This window comes from Theropithecus gelada, chromosome 1 (assembly GCF_003255815.1).
Source record: "Theropithecus gelada isolate Dixy chromosome 1, Tgel_1.0, whole genome shotgun sequence".
Lineage (NCBI taxonomy): Eukaryota > Metazoa > Chordata > Mammalia > Primates > Cercopithecidae > Theropithecus > Theropithecus gelada.
This window is the reverse complement of record NC_037668.1, coordinates 11,780,166-11,789,872: the sequence shown is the minus strand read 5'-3', so window position 1 is coordinate 11,789,872 and position 9,707 is coordinate 11,780,166. Positions and strand designations below refer to the sequence as shown.

General features: G+C 45.8%; 1 pseudogene; it reads right to left on the bottom strand.

Moving 5' to 3' along the window:
* Positions 1-969: 969 nt before the first annotated feature.
* Positions 970-8,836, bottom strand: LOC112610410 (annotated as a pseudogene).
* Between the last annotated feature and the right edge of the window lie 871 nt (positions 8,837-9,707).

The following is a 9,707-nucleotide window of genomic DNA, read 5'->3' as shown; positions in this document are numbered from 1 at the left end:
ATAGGTTTCTGATGAGTATTCAGTGAGGGAATATATGTCATATGTAGGTCATGTTGTACATGCCTGAAACATAGCAGAACTCATTCAGTCTTCACCGCCCTTCCTGACCCTCCCGCTACTCTGCCCACCCCCCATCCCCAGCCTCATGCTACTCTCCTATGTAAAAGATGGTGACACCTGGAAATGAAAAGGAACGAGGAAAGTATATATTAACAGAAACCATGCCTCTCTCCAGGTTACGCATTAAAACATTTGTTGCTCTTTACATTGAACCGTGTGAAGAAATAGGAGATTTAAAAGAAAAGAAATGAAATCCTTTCTCATTTAAGAGGAAAATTGGAGCTCTAGTAGTTAAAAGCGACCCTCAAGTTAAAGGAGACCACAAGCCGGGCACAGTGGCTCACACAGTGGATCACACCTGTGATCCCAGCACTTTGGGAGGCCGAGGCGGGCAGATCACGAGCTCAGGAGATTGAGACCATCCTGGCTAACATGGTGAAACCCCGTCTCTACTAAAAATACAAAAAATCAGCCGGGTGTTGTGGTAGTGGGCACCTGTAGTCCCAGCTACTCGGGACGCTGAGGCTGGAGAATGGTGTGAACCCAGGAGGTGGAGCTTGCAGTAAACTGAGATCGCACCACTGCACTACAGCCTGGGAGACAGAGCAAGACTCAAAAAAAAAAAAAAAAAAAAAAAAAAGGACCACAATTTTTCAGAATCAGTCACTGAGGTTTGGAAAAAGCAAATCACATTGTCTGTCCTCTGGTGTAGGATTAGGACAGAAAGCTTCTGGTTGGGCCAGGGACTGGGCAGGTTTTGATGACATGAGGAAGACAATAAGTTGGGCATTGTGTGAAAGGGAGGCAGCAGGACCTGGGCTTGTGCCCTTGTCACCTTCTGTACGAAGCCAGGAGGGTGGAGCTTGATGACATCACCTAACAATACCCACAGGCACATCTCTGTCATCCTTAAATCATCCTTAAAACCTGAGTCTTGGACTTCAGGGTCTCCTCGTGCCGGTCCACAAGGGAACAAACCCACTCCATGGTTTTCTGCTGGGCTTCCTCCCAGCTGTAGAGCAGCTCATACGCCAGATCTCGCTGAGCCTTGTAAGCGAAGGTGAACATGCTATTTGACAATGTCACTATGTGACGGTTGAAGGGCGGTCCATAGGTGTAAATGGGTCTGAGCAGGAAGCTCACTATTTCCAGCAGGAAACCAATCCAGTACATCAGGGCTAAAGGAAGGCTCCATCTGGAATCAAGGCAGAGGCCGAACTCTTTGCTCAGGGTGTAATCAAGGTTATCATAGCTTTGGTGAGGTGTGTCATCTGAGATGTAGTAGAACTGTCCTTGGACACTTGGGGCCTTCTTGGGGTCCTGCAGGACCCTCATGGCCAGAATGTGGGCCCAGGCCACGTTGCCAACATAGACTGGGTTGACTCTGGAGAACTTGCTGAAACTTGATAGGATCCTATTGTTGTTCAGGGCCTCATTTATACCAGCAGAAAGGATTGGGCTTCCTTCCCCATAGATAACCATTGGTCTTAAGGCACAAGTGTACAAGGTGCCACCATTTTTCAGAGTCCACCCATTGGCCACCAGCACAGCCTTCTCAGCAAGCTTTTTGCTGTATGGGTATGGAGCAGACCATGTGTTTTCCAGAGGCTCTTCATGGCTGTTCTGGATGATTTCTTTGTAGGAGTTGGGCCTGGCTACCTCTAGGATACTGGTGTAGATGAAGATTGGCACAGTAGCTTGGACACAGGCCTCCAACAGAAGCTGGGTACCTACCAACAAAAAGCATGCTGTCAGTGTCAGGAAATATAACTAAGGGGCCCCAACCACATGCATAGATATTCATTCTCAAGTGCAGTGGTTATAACAGACTCGGGGTCCATTCTTCTGTGACTCTGACTGAGACTGGGCCATGCTACAGCCATAGGAAAAACACTAAAATGAAAAGAAACTGACATAGGGTTCTGGAGAGCAAGAATTTCTAGACTTTTGAGTGTATGAATGTGTGTGTGTGTGTGGGTGTGTACTTTAATTTTGGCAAAGGACCTAGGGTTATCACTTTATATTTTGCAAAGTAAGGATGTTGAAAATTATAATGTGACATCAATACCATTAAAGGCAGGTTATTGAAAAACTAAAAAATCAGGAAGCTATACTCTGAGAATATGGGCAGTCCCAGTCCTTAGGCAGAAAAGGGCAGTGGAAGAATTTATGTCACACACATACCCATACACAGTTGTATATAAGCAATATACACTCTTAAATATACTCTTAAATATACATGCAATTGCTGGTATTTTTCTCATTTTGAGTGGACTGATAAAACTTAGTCACAAGGACTATTCCTGGAGTCATTGAGCAAACAGTGGCTTGTGGGGAGGTGTTGGAAACCCACACTCTTTTCCTGATTGTGTGTTCCCTGGGAAAGCTGCTTCCAATTCTGGCTGTGACTCTGTTTACCTGGTTATGTAAAGTCAGGGTGATAAACCTTCCCTTAAACCCTGCCCTGGCGCTTCCTGTGGAGCCTGGTGGAGGACTGTGGAGAGGAGTGTGCCCTCTGCTGGTAACACCTGCACTGGGAGGACCTGGCAGCATCCCCTGAGCTGTGTGGAAGTGAAGCTCATGGAGGTGCTCGGAGTGCCTTCCTTGAAGAAGGAAGGAATTTCCTAGGTAAGGATTATTATTTTTTCTTATTTTATTATTATTATTATTTTTTTAGTTCTTGGCCCCGTTTAAAGTTTCTGTGGAATTTGAGTTTCTGGAGAGACAGCCTCATGTTTTCAACAATTAATCTGGTGGTAGAGAAAATGTGGAAGTAGTTTACCTTCAAGAGGGAAATGACCAACATTGTGAAATGTTTTCTAAGCCTTGGAGTGATAATGGTTTAGGAAACAGATGCCTCTAACACTTCCCCTGTCATTTCGCATTTCTTGTTGTTGGGAGTTGTGGAGAGTTAAGAATTCAAATGAAAAACTGGTTACTCTTAACACCCTCCTTGCACTGTAGAGGTACTTAAAGGTATGTGTAAGTAGAAACTGGAAAGATTTTTTATTGAGATGGTGCTGGATACCCAAAAGCAATTAGCTGCTTTAGAAAAGGTGTCGGAATAGACTGAATGTGGAGGGCCAGGCCCGCGGTTGGGTGCTGTGGTGCTGAAGAGACTGGACTCTGGGAATCAGATGGTGAGACTGCATGACAAGATTCCTTAAGGAAATGTGTCTGAATTTAAAGTGGTTTGGAAAGCTGCAATTCGGAAAGACCATCAAGACTTTAAGGGATGAGGATTGAATGAAGGTGCACTTTGGACACCTGGCTGGGAATGGCTCTGTAAGAGCAGGCCCTGTGGTGAGCTGAAGAGATTGTGTATTCTGGACACCTGGAAACCCTTTTTGTTAAGAAAATATTGTGAGAAAGCATGTGCTGGATAATTCTGTCCTGACAGACCACTGTGAACCAGCTTTGCTAGTTCTCTTGAGAAAACTTCTTTGAGGTGGACAGGAGGGCTCTGAATGTTCTTGATATGGGAGTGCTGGGAAGGGAAGAGCGTGGTCCCTTTAAATGATATGGGAGTGGGGAAGGGAAGTGCTGGGTGAACGAGGGTGTAGTCCCTGGCTAAGGCTCCACTCCCAGGGACGTAGATGAGGACAAGCATTTTCTGCCCAAATGTTGCATTTCCCACGACCACCCAGGCCTGTCATGCCCCCATTCTGTGCCTATAAAAAACCCCAAGACCGTAGCAGGACACACACAAGTTGCCAGACAATGACAGGAGCAGATTGGCAAAAGAAGACAGAAGGGACTGGATGTCAGAAGGGGCACATCAACGGACGAATACATCAGCAGAGGAACACACGGGCAGCTGGACGTTAGGAGGAACACACCGCCCAGCAGAGTGATGTGGGGTTTCCCTGGGACAGTCGGAGAAGAGTTGGGCAGTTGAGCTGCCAACTCCATGGGAAAACCCTCCCCTTCTGGCATCCCCCAGCTGCTGAGAGCTACCTCCACTCAACAAAACCTGGCACTCATTCTCCCAGCCCAGGTGTGATCCAATTCCCCTGGTAACCAAAGCAACAACCTGAGATACAGAAAGCCCTCTGAATTTCCGACAAGGTAGAGGGTCTAATTTAGCTGGTTAAAACAAGCCACCTATAGATATCAAAACTAAACGAGCAAGACTAAAAGAGTACGTGTAACACACACCCACTGGGGTTTCAGGAGCTGTAAACATTCACCCCAGACACTGCCATGGTGTCAGAGTCCCACAGCCTGCCTGTCTGTACGCTCCCGTAGAGGTTTGAGCAGTGAGGCACTGAAGAAGCAAGCCATACCCCCATTGCATGCCTGCTGAGGGGGACAAGGGAATTTTGCCCATTTCATTATCATCAGCCTACACACAAGGTTTAAAATGATATCTGTGGTGGCACCTGGAAGGTTTGATTCTGTCCCAGAGGCAAAGAGTGGCTGGATATCAAGAATCTGAAGTCGGAGTTTAGTCAACTTTTGACTGGAACCATAATAGAAAAAGTGTCCACAGCCTTTGGAGTCACACAGGAGTGAGTTTAAAGTCTAACTCTCCTACTTACTTACTTACCTGGGGGGCCCTGCACAAGTTACTTGCCATCTCTAGCACTGGTTTCCTCATGTAAAAAGCTGAAGATAGCAGCTTTGAACTCCCCCAGTTGGTAGTGGTTAGCAGACACTTGGCTCACAGCATAGCAGGTGTTCCGTGGAGGGACTAGTTTTCCTTTCCTGTCCTTCTTTGTGATCCTTAATCCCCCACCTTGCTTCATCTCCTCCCCAGGCTACCGTACCTTTCTCATTGACGTTCATGACAGAATCTCTGTGAGTGACACCGGTGACGTCTATGACAGAGGTGGTGTGGATGATGACCAAGATGTCCTGGCAGGCTCTCTTCAGGCATGACTCATCCAGAATGTCTCCTTCCAGCGCTGTCAGCTTGGTCTTGTTCTGGAGCTCTGTGTGAACACGGGTCAGGTGATCGGAACATTTCTGAAACTGGCTTGGAAGTTTCCTGATAAAGATGATGTTACATAGGTGTTCGGGGATGGTTAGAGTCGTGGTGTTGGAGTGGAGGGTGTACATTCCATGGAAGGAACAAGTAAAAAAAGACACAGAAGTCAGAATATGTAGCAATTTATTGGGAAAGAGCAAACATCTGTTTCTACCCCATCTCATTTCAGAAAAGTAATCTGAGCAATGAGCTGTCAAGTGTACCTGGAATATAAGCATTTCTAGAGTCATGGGAAACTCACTAAAATATTGAAAGAGAGTAGGGTGATTGTGGAGAGTTGGATGTAAGGGGGAAAATTCGAATTTAATTCTGCAGGTGATGCGGGATCATGATTTTGGGTCTCCAGCACCACGTCAGAGAAACCCCTTATTTATATTTGGAATAAGTAGAGAACCAGGCAGAGCATGGTGGCTCACACCTCTAATTCTAGCACTTTGGGAGGCTGAGGTGGGCTGACTGCTTGCACCCAGGAGGTCAGGACCAGCCTGGACAGCCCCATGAAACCCTGTCTCTACTAAAAATACAAAAATTAGCCAGGCGTTGTGGTGCGTGCCTATAGTCCTAGCTGCTCGGGAGGCTGAGGAAGGAGGATGAATGGAGCCCAGGAGGTGAAGGTGGCAGTGAGCAGAGATCATTCCTCTGCACTCAGCCTTGGTGGCACAGCCAAAGCCTATTAAAAAAAAGTGAGAGAGACAGAGAAACAGAAGCAGAATTGTGATGTAGGAAGTCAACCTTGGCTTGAGGATATAAAATGGACTGAAATAGGGGATATGAGAAAGTAAGGTAATTAAGAGATTAATCAGAGTATCTGTGCCAAGGTTTCGATGAGGTCTGGAAGCAGGGTCCAGCAGTGGAAGCAGAGGAGGGCAGATACAACAGGTTTGAATTTCAGACCTTACCTTAAAGGTCCTGATACCTACTGGATCTGGGTTGAGAGAAAAAGAAGACAAAATCACCCCTGTGGTTTCCTGCTTGGGCAATTGGGAGGAGAGTGGAGCCATTACTAGGGAATTGCGCATGGGCTTAAATGAGGAATTTCCATGAAAAACTCTTATCACATATCAAAAGCAGAAAACAATGCTGAAAGTTAGCAACCAATGAACTAATATTCCAGCTGTCTAACTGAGGGCAGTGGTTACAACTTTAATGTTTTCAGGCTCCTCTGAAATACCCAAGACATGGTGCTGACAGTAAAGTTGTCACCTGGAATTAGCCCACGCCATGAACACTGTGGTACATGGAGCTTGGATAAATACTCTACGCTTGTTTGTGCTTTACAATCTGCATATCACTCACAACTTGCTTATTTCCTTTTACAGCAATCTCATGAGATAGGTTTTCTGAGTCCCACTTTATTGACGAGGAAACTGAGGTTCAGAGAGGTTAAGGGACAGATCAAAGGTCACATTTCTAGTGGAGACTCAAACTTGCCCACCCCACCTCCAAGCCTCGTACCCTGTACACTAGGTACAGGACTGGCTGTTTACAACAAACTTTTCTGAGAAAGTTCAACTGAAATTGGCACCAAAGGCCAAAGAACAGTGAGAGTAAAATTCAGAGTGAAAAATTCAAGACTGGAGCAATTCCTTCCAGGGGTTCAGATGGGACCATTTACTCTCCTGATGCCTCTGTCATGTTTTGTCTACTCCCAGCCCCTTCCTATTGCCAGGCAACTCCAAGGAGGCCCTGCAATGGGGGAGGCAGGGAAGAGGCTGCTGGGGAGGACGTGGGTGACAGCCTGAGAGTGGAATTTTCTCTGGTTCTATTTCCACCTCTGCACTTCCTGCTCCCTTCCTCTGCTTCCCCTTTGCTGCCAACTTCAGACAGACTGGCTCAAAGGAATTGCCTTTTCAAAGATGTAGAAGTCTAAAGCCAAGAGAAAAGGCTCTTCCTCAGTGAGTTCACAGGGATCTAGAGACCAGGAAAGGGGACTTTGTGGATGAACCCATAACTCCCTCTTTCCCCAAGCTGCTAGAAGAACTATTGGTTAAGAGCACAGATGCTGCACTAGACCTCAAGGGTTCAAATCCAGTTTTGCCATATTCTAACTCTGAGACTTTCGATGAGTTAATTAACCTCTCTGTGTCTGTCTCCTAATCTGTAAGAAAGGAGGACAATAATATTAACAATCTCATAGGGTTGCTATGAGTAACAAATGAGTCAGCACATGCAAAACATGTAACACCGTATCTGGCACAGAAAGAACACTGAAAGGATTCTCTGTTTTTATCTTCATACAGGCCACTGCCCATCCGTTATATCCCCTAACTTTTCACCATAAGGAACAATTCCTCTAGGCTGAGCATTGCTTTTTTACTGGTATTAGGTGTTAGATTGCAAATATTGGTGACACACAAGGATTAGAAACATTTAGTCTTGGTCTTGTGTTAGTATTTGTTTATGAAAGACACCATGAAAATAGAAGGTGGAGGAAACTGGAAGAGGTCAGAGAAGAACAAAAGAAGAGCAGCGTTTTGGGTGTGGTGGTCCATGAGTGCTGTCAAGTAGAGGCTTCTCTGAGGGCAGGGCATGGCTCTCTGCACAGTCCGAGCCCAGGTGTAGACACACAGTTCACCCACCCCCTGGGCTGGGGAGGAGGACAGGGAATTGGGCACCCAGGGAGGCAAAGACCCACTTTGCCAAGTATCAGCTCCAGGGTAAAGTGATGATGCTTCTGGAGGAAGCTCTGGTCTGAGCTCTGCTACGCGTTAACCAGATGGTCTTGGCAAGTTGCTTTATGTTTCTGGACCTTGATAGTTCATTGTCCACTTGGATATGACTCCTTTTCTATTTTCCTTTTGGGGTTATTTGCACAAGGAGTTGCTAGAGCAAGGTCTGCAATTTCCTGGGGGTATTGAGCAACAGAGACAAATGGTTAAAAACTAAAGCCTTAGATGACAAATCGAAAAGAGGGATATCTGGCCTTTTACTGCCTCTTCCTCTGTCTCTGCTCTTAGCTGTGCAATTGTGCATGCTGTCTATCTCTCTCACTGATGCTCTCTCTCTCCTCTCCCTCTCTCTCTCACTCTTTCTCATGCATTCTCTCTCTTTCTCATTCTCTCTCTCTGATTTTCTTTCCCCCTCATTTTCTCTCTCTCTTTTGCTCTCTCTCTCTCTCACACACACACACACTTACACACTCATCCATATCTTCACTTCCTTTTATTTTGCCTTCACCAAAGGTGCCAAGGTTGCTACAAAACAAAACAAAGCTCAGGGCAGTCTAGAGAGGCAGGGACCCCCTGGTGAGGTCTCCAAGTAAATGGTGTCCTTTGTGAATGTTGCGAAGCAATTGCCAAGACATAAAGCTTCAGGACATAAAAAAGTTGTAGACAAGAAAACTTTTGTAGACAAGAAGCTGATGTGGGATTTTCTAGATGAGAAGAAAAGGGGCCTGGTGTCCAAGTGGCTGCCTCTCAAGTTCTGGGTTAGGGCCGGAATCCAGTCTCTGGACACACCATTCAGAATCTTTCACACCATGCCATTTCATACTATTTAATTTTCTTTTTTTTTTTTTTCTTGTTTTTTAGACTGTGGGTGGAGGATTGGCTTAGATTTGACTACAACTTTCTATAACTTGCTAGAAAAGGTCCACCTTCTTGCACCCATGCAGGGTTTAAAATGGAGCCACACACCCATGAATCAAGGAAAATTCCTCCCTCAATTCTGATCTGAAGGCCTTGTCCAAGGCCCTGATCTCCTTCAGCTCCTTCTCCTCCACCAAGGGGCGGATGATTGACCCAGAAACCCTCCTGCACCTGTCACAAGGCAGCTCCAGCCCGTCATGGCCAATCCAAAGTAGCAGGTAATACACTCCAGGAAACAAGATGCTGGGGAGCAGATCTGGTTCCAGGGTGACCCTGGAGAAGGCTAAAAAAAGAGGTCAAATGGTTATATACTCACATAGATGTCTTATTTTCCTCCACCCCATTTTCTGCAAAAATTCCATGTCTCCACCATTGCGAGGAGTAGCTGAAAGAAAATGAAGAAGTTCTTATTGTTAGTTAGATTGTTAAAAGCTGAACAGAAGAGTCAGGGTGCTGGTCACTTCATCCCTTAAGGGAGCTCTGGAGCTTTCTGCTCTGTGGCTTCTGGCTTGCCCCTTATCCCCTTGAACTCCTGCCACATACTCATTGCTCCCACCTCCTACAGCATCCCTTTTCTCAGAAGAATAGTGACCTTTAATGTATATCTCTAATTCTTCCCAGCAACAGGAAGAGAAGTCCAATTCTAAGGCCGCAGTGCGGTAAAGAGTCTTAGGTTTAACATTAACAGAACACTGGTCGGTTGATACCAGATGTCGGGGATCCGCAATCTGTGATCTTAAACTAGACTGAGAGAAATCTCCAAGTGTAATGTGAACTTTGCCTTTGTGCAGTAAATATGTTTGGAAGGAAATCTGCATTAGCTCATTATCTCCTCTCGCAGAGTGTCATTTGAAATGTTGCTGCTGTCTTGCAAAGTTTAGAAATTTGCAATGGTGACAGCTCCAATCACTAAGTTTTATGGACGTGACTTACTTTCCTATTCAATATATCCAAAACCTCCATTGTAGCTTTCCCCTGGAGAGCTCTGGGGTTCCTAGATGAAGAACACCATTGAAGGAAAGCTATCTAGTGTTAACCACTTAATGATATGGCCTGTACCACAAGAGTGG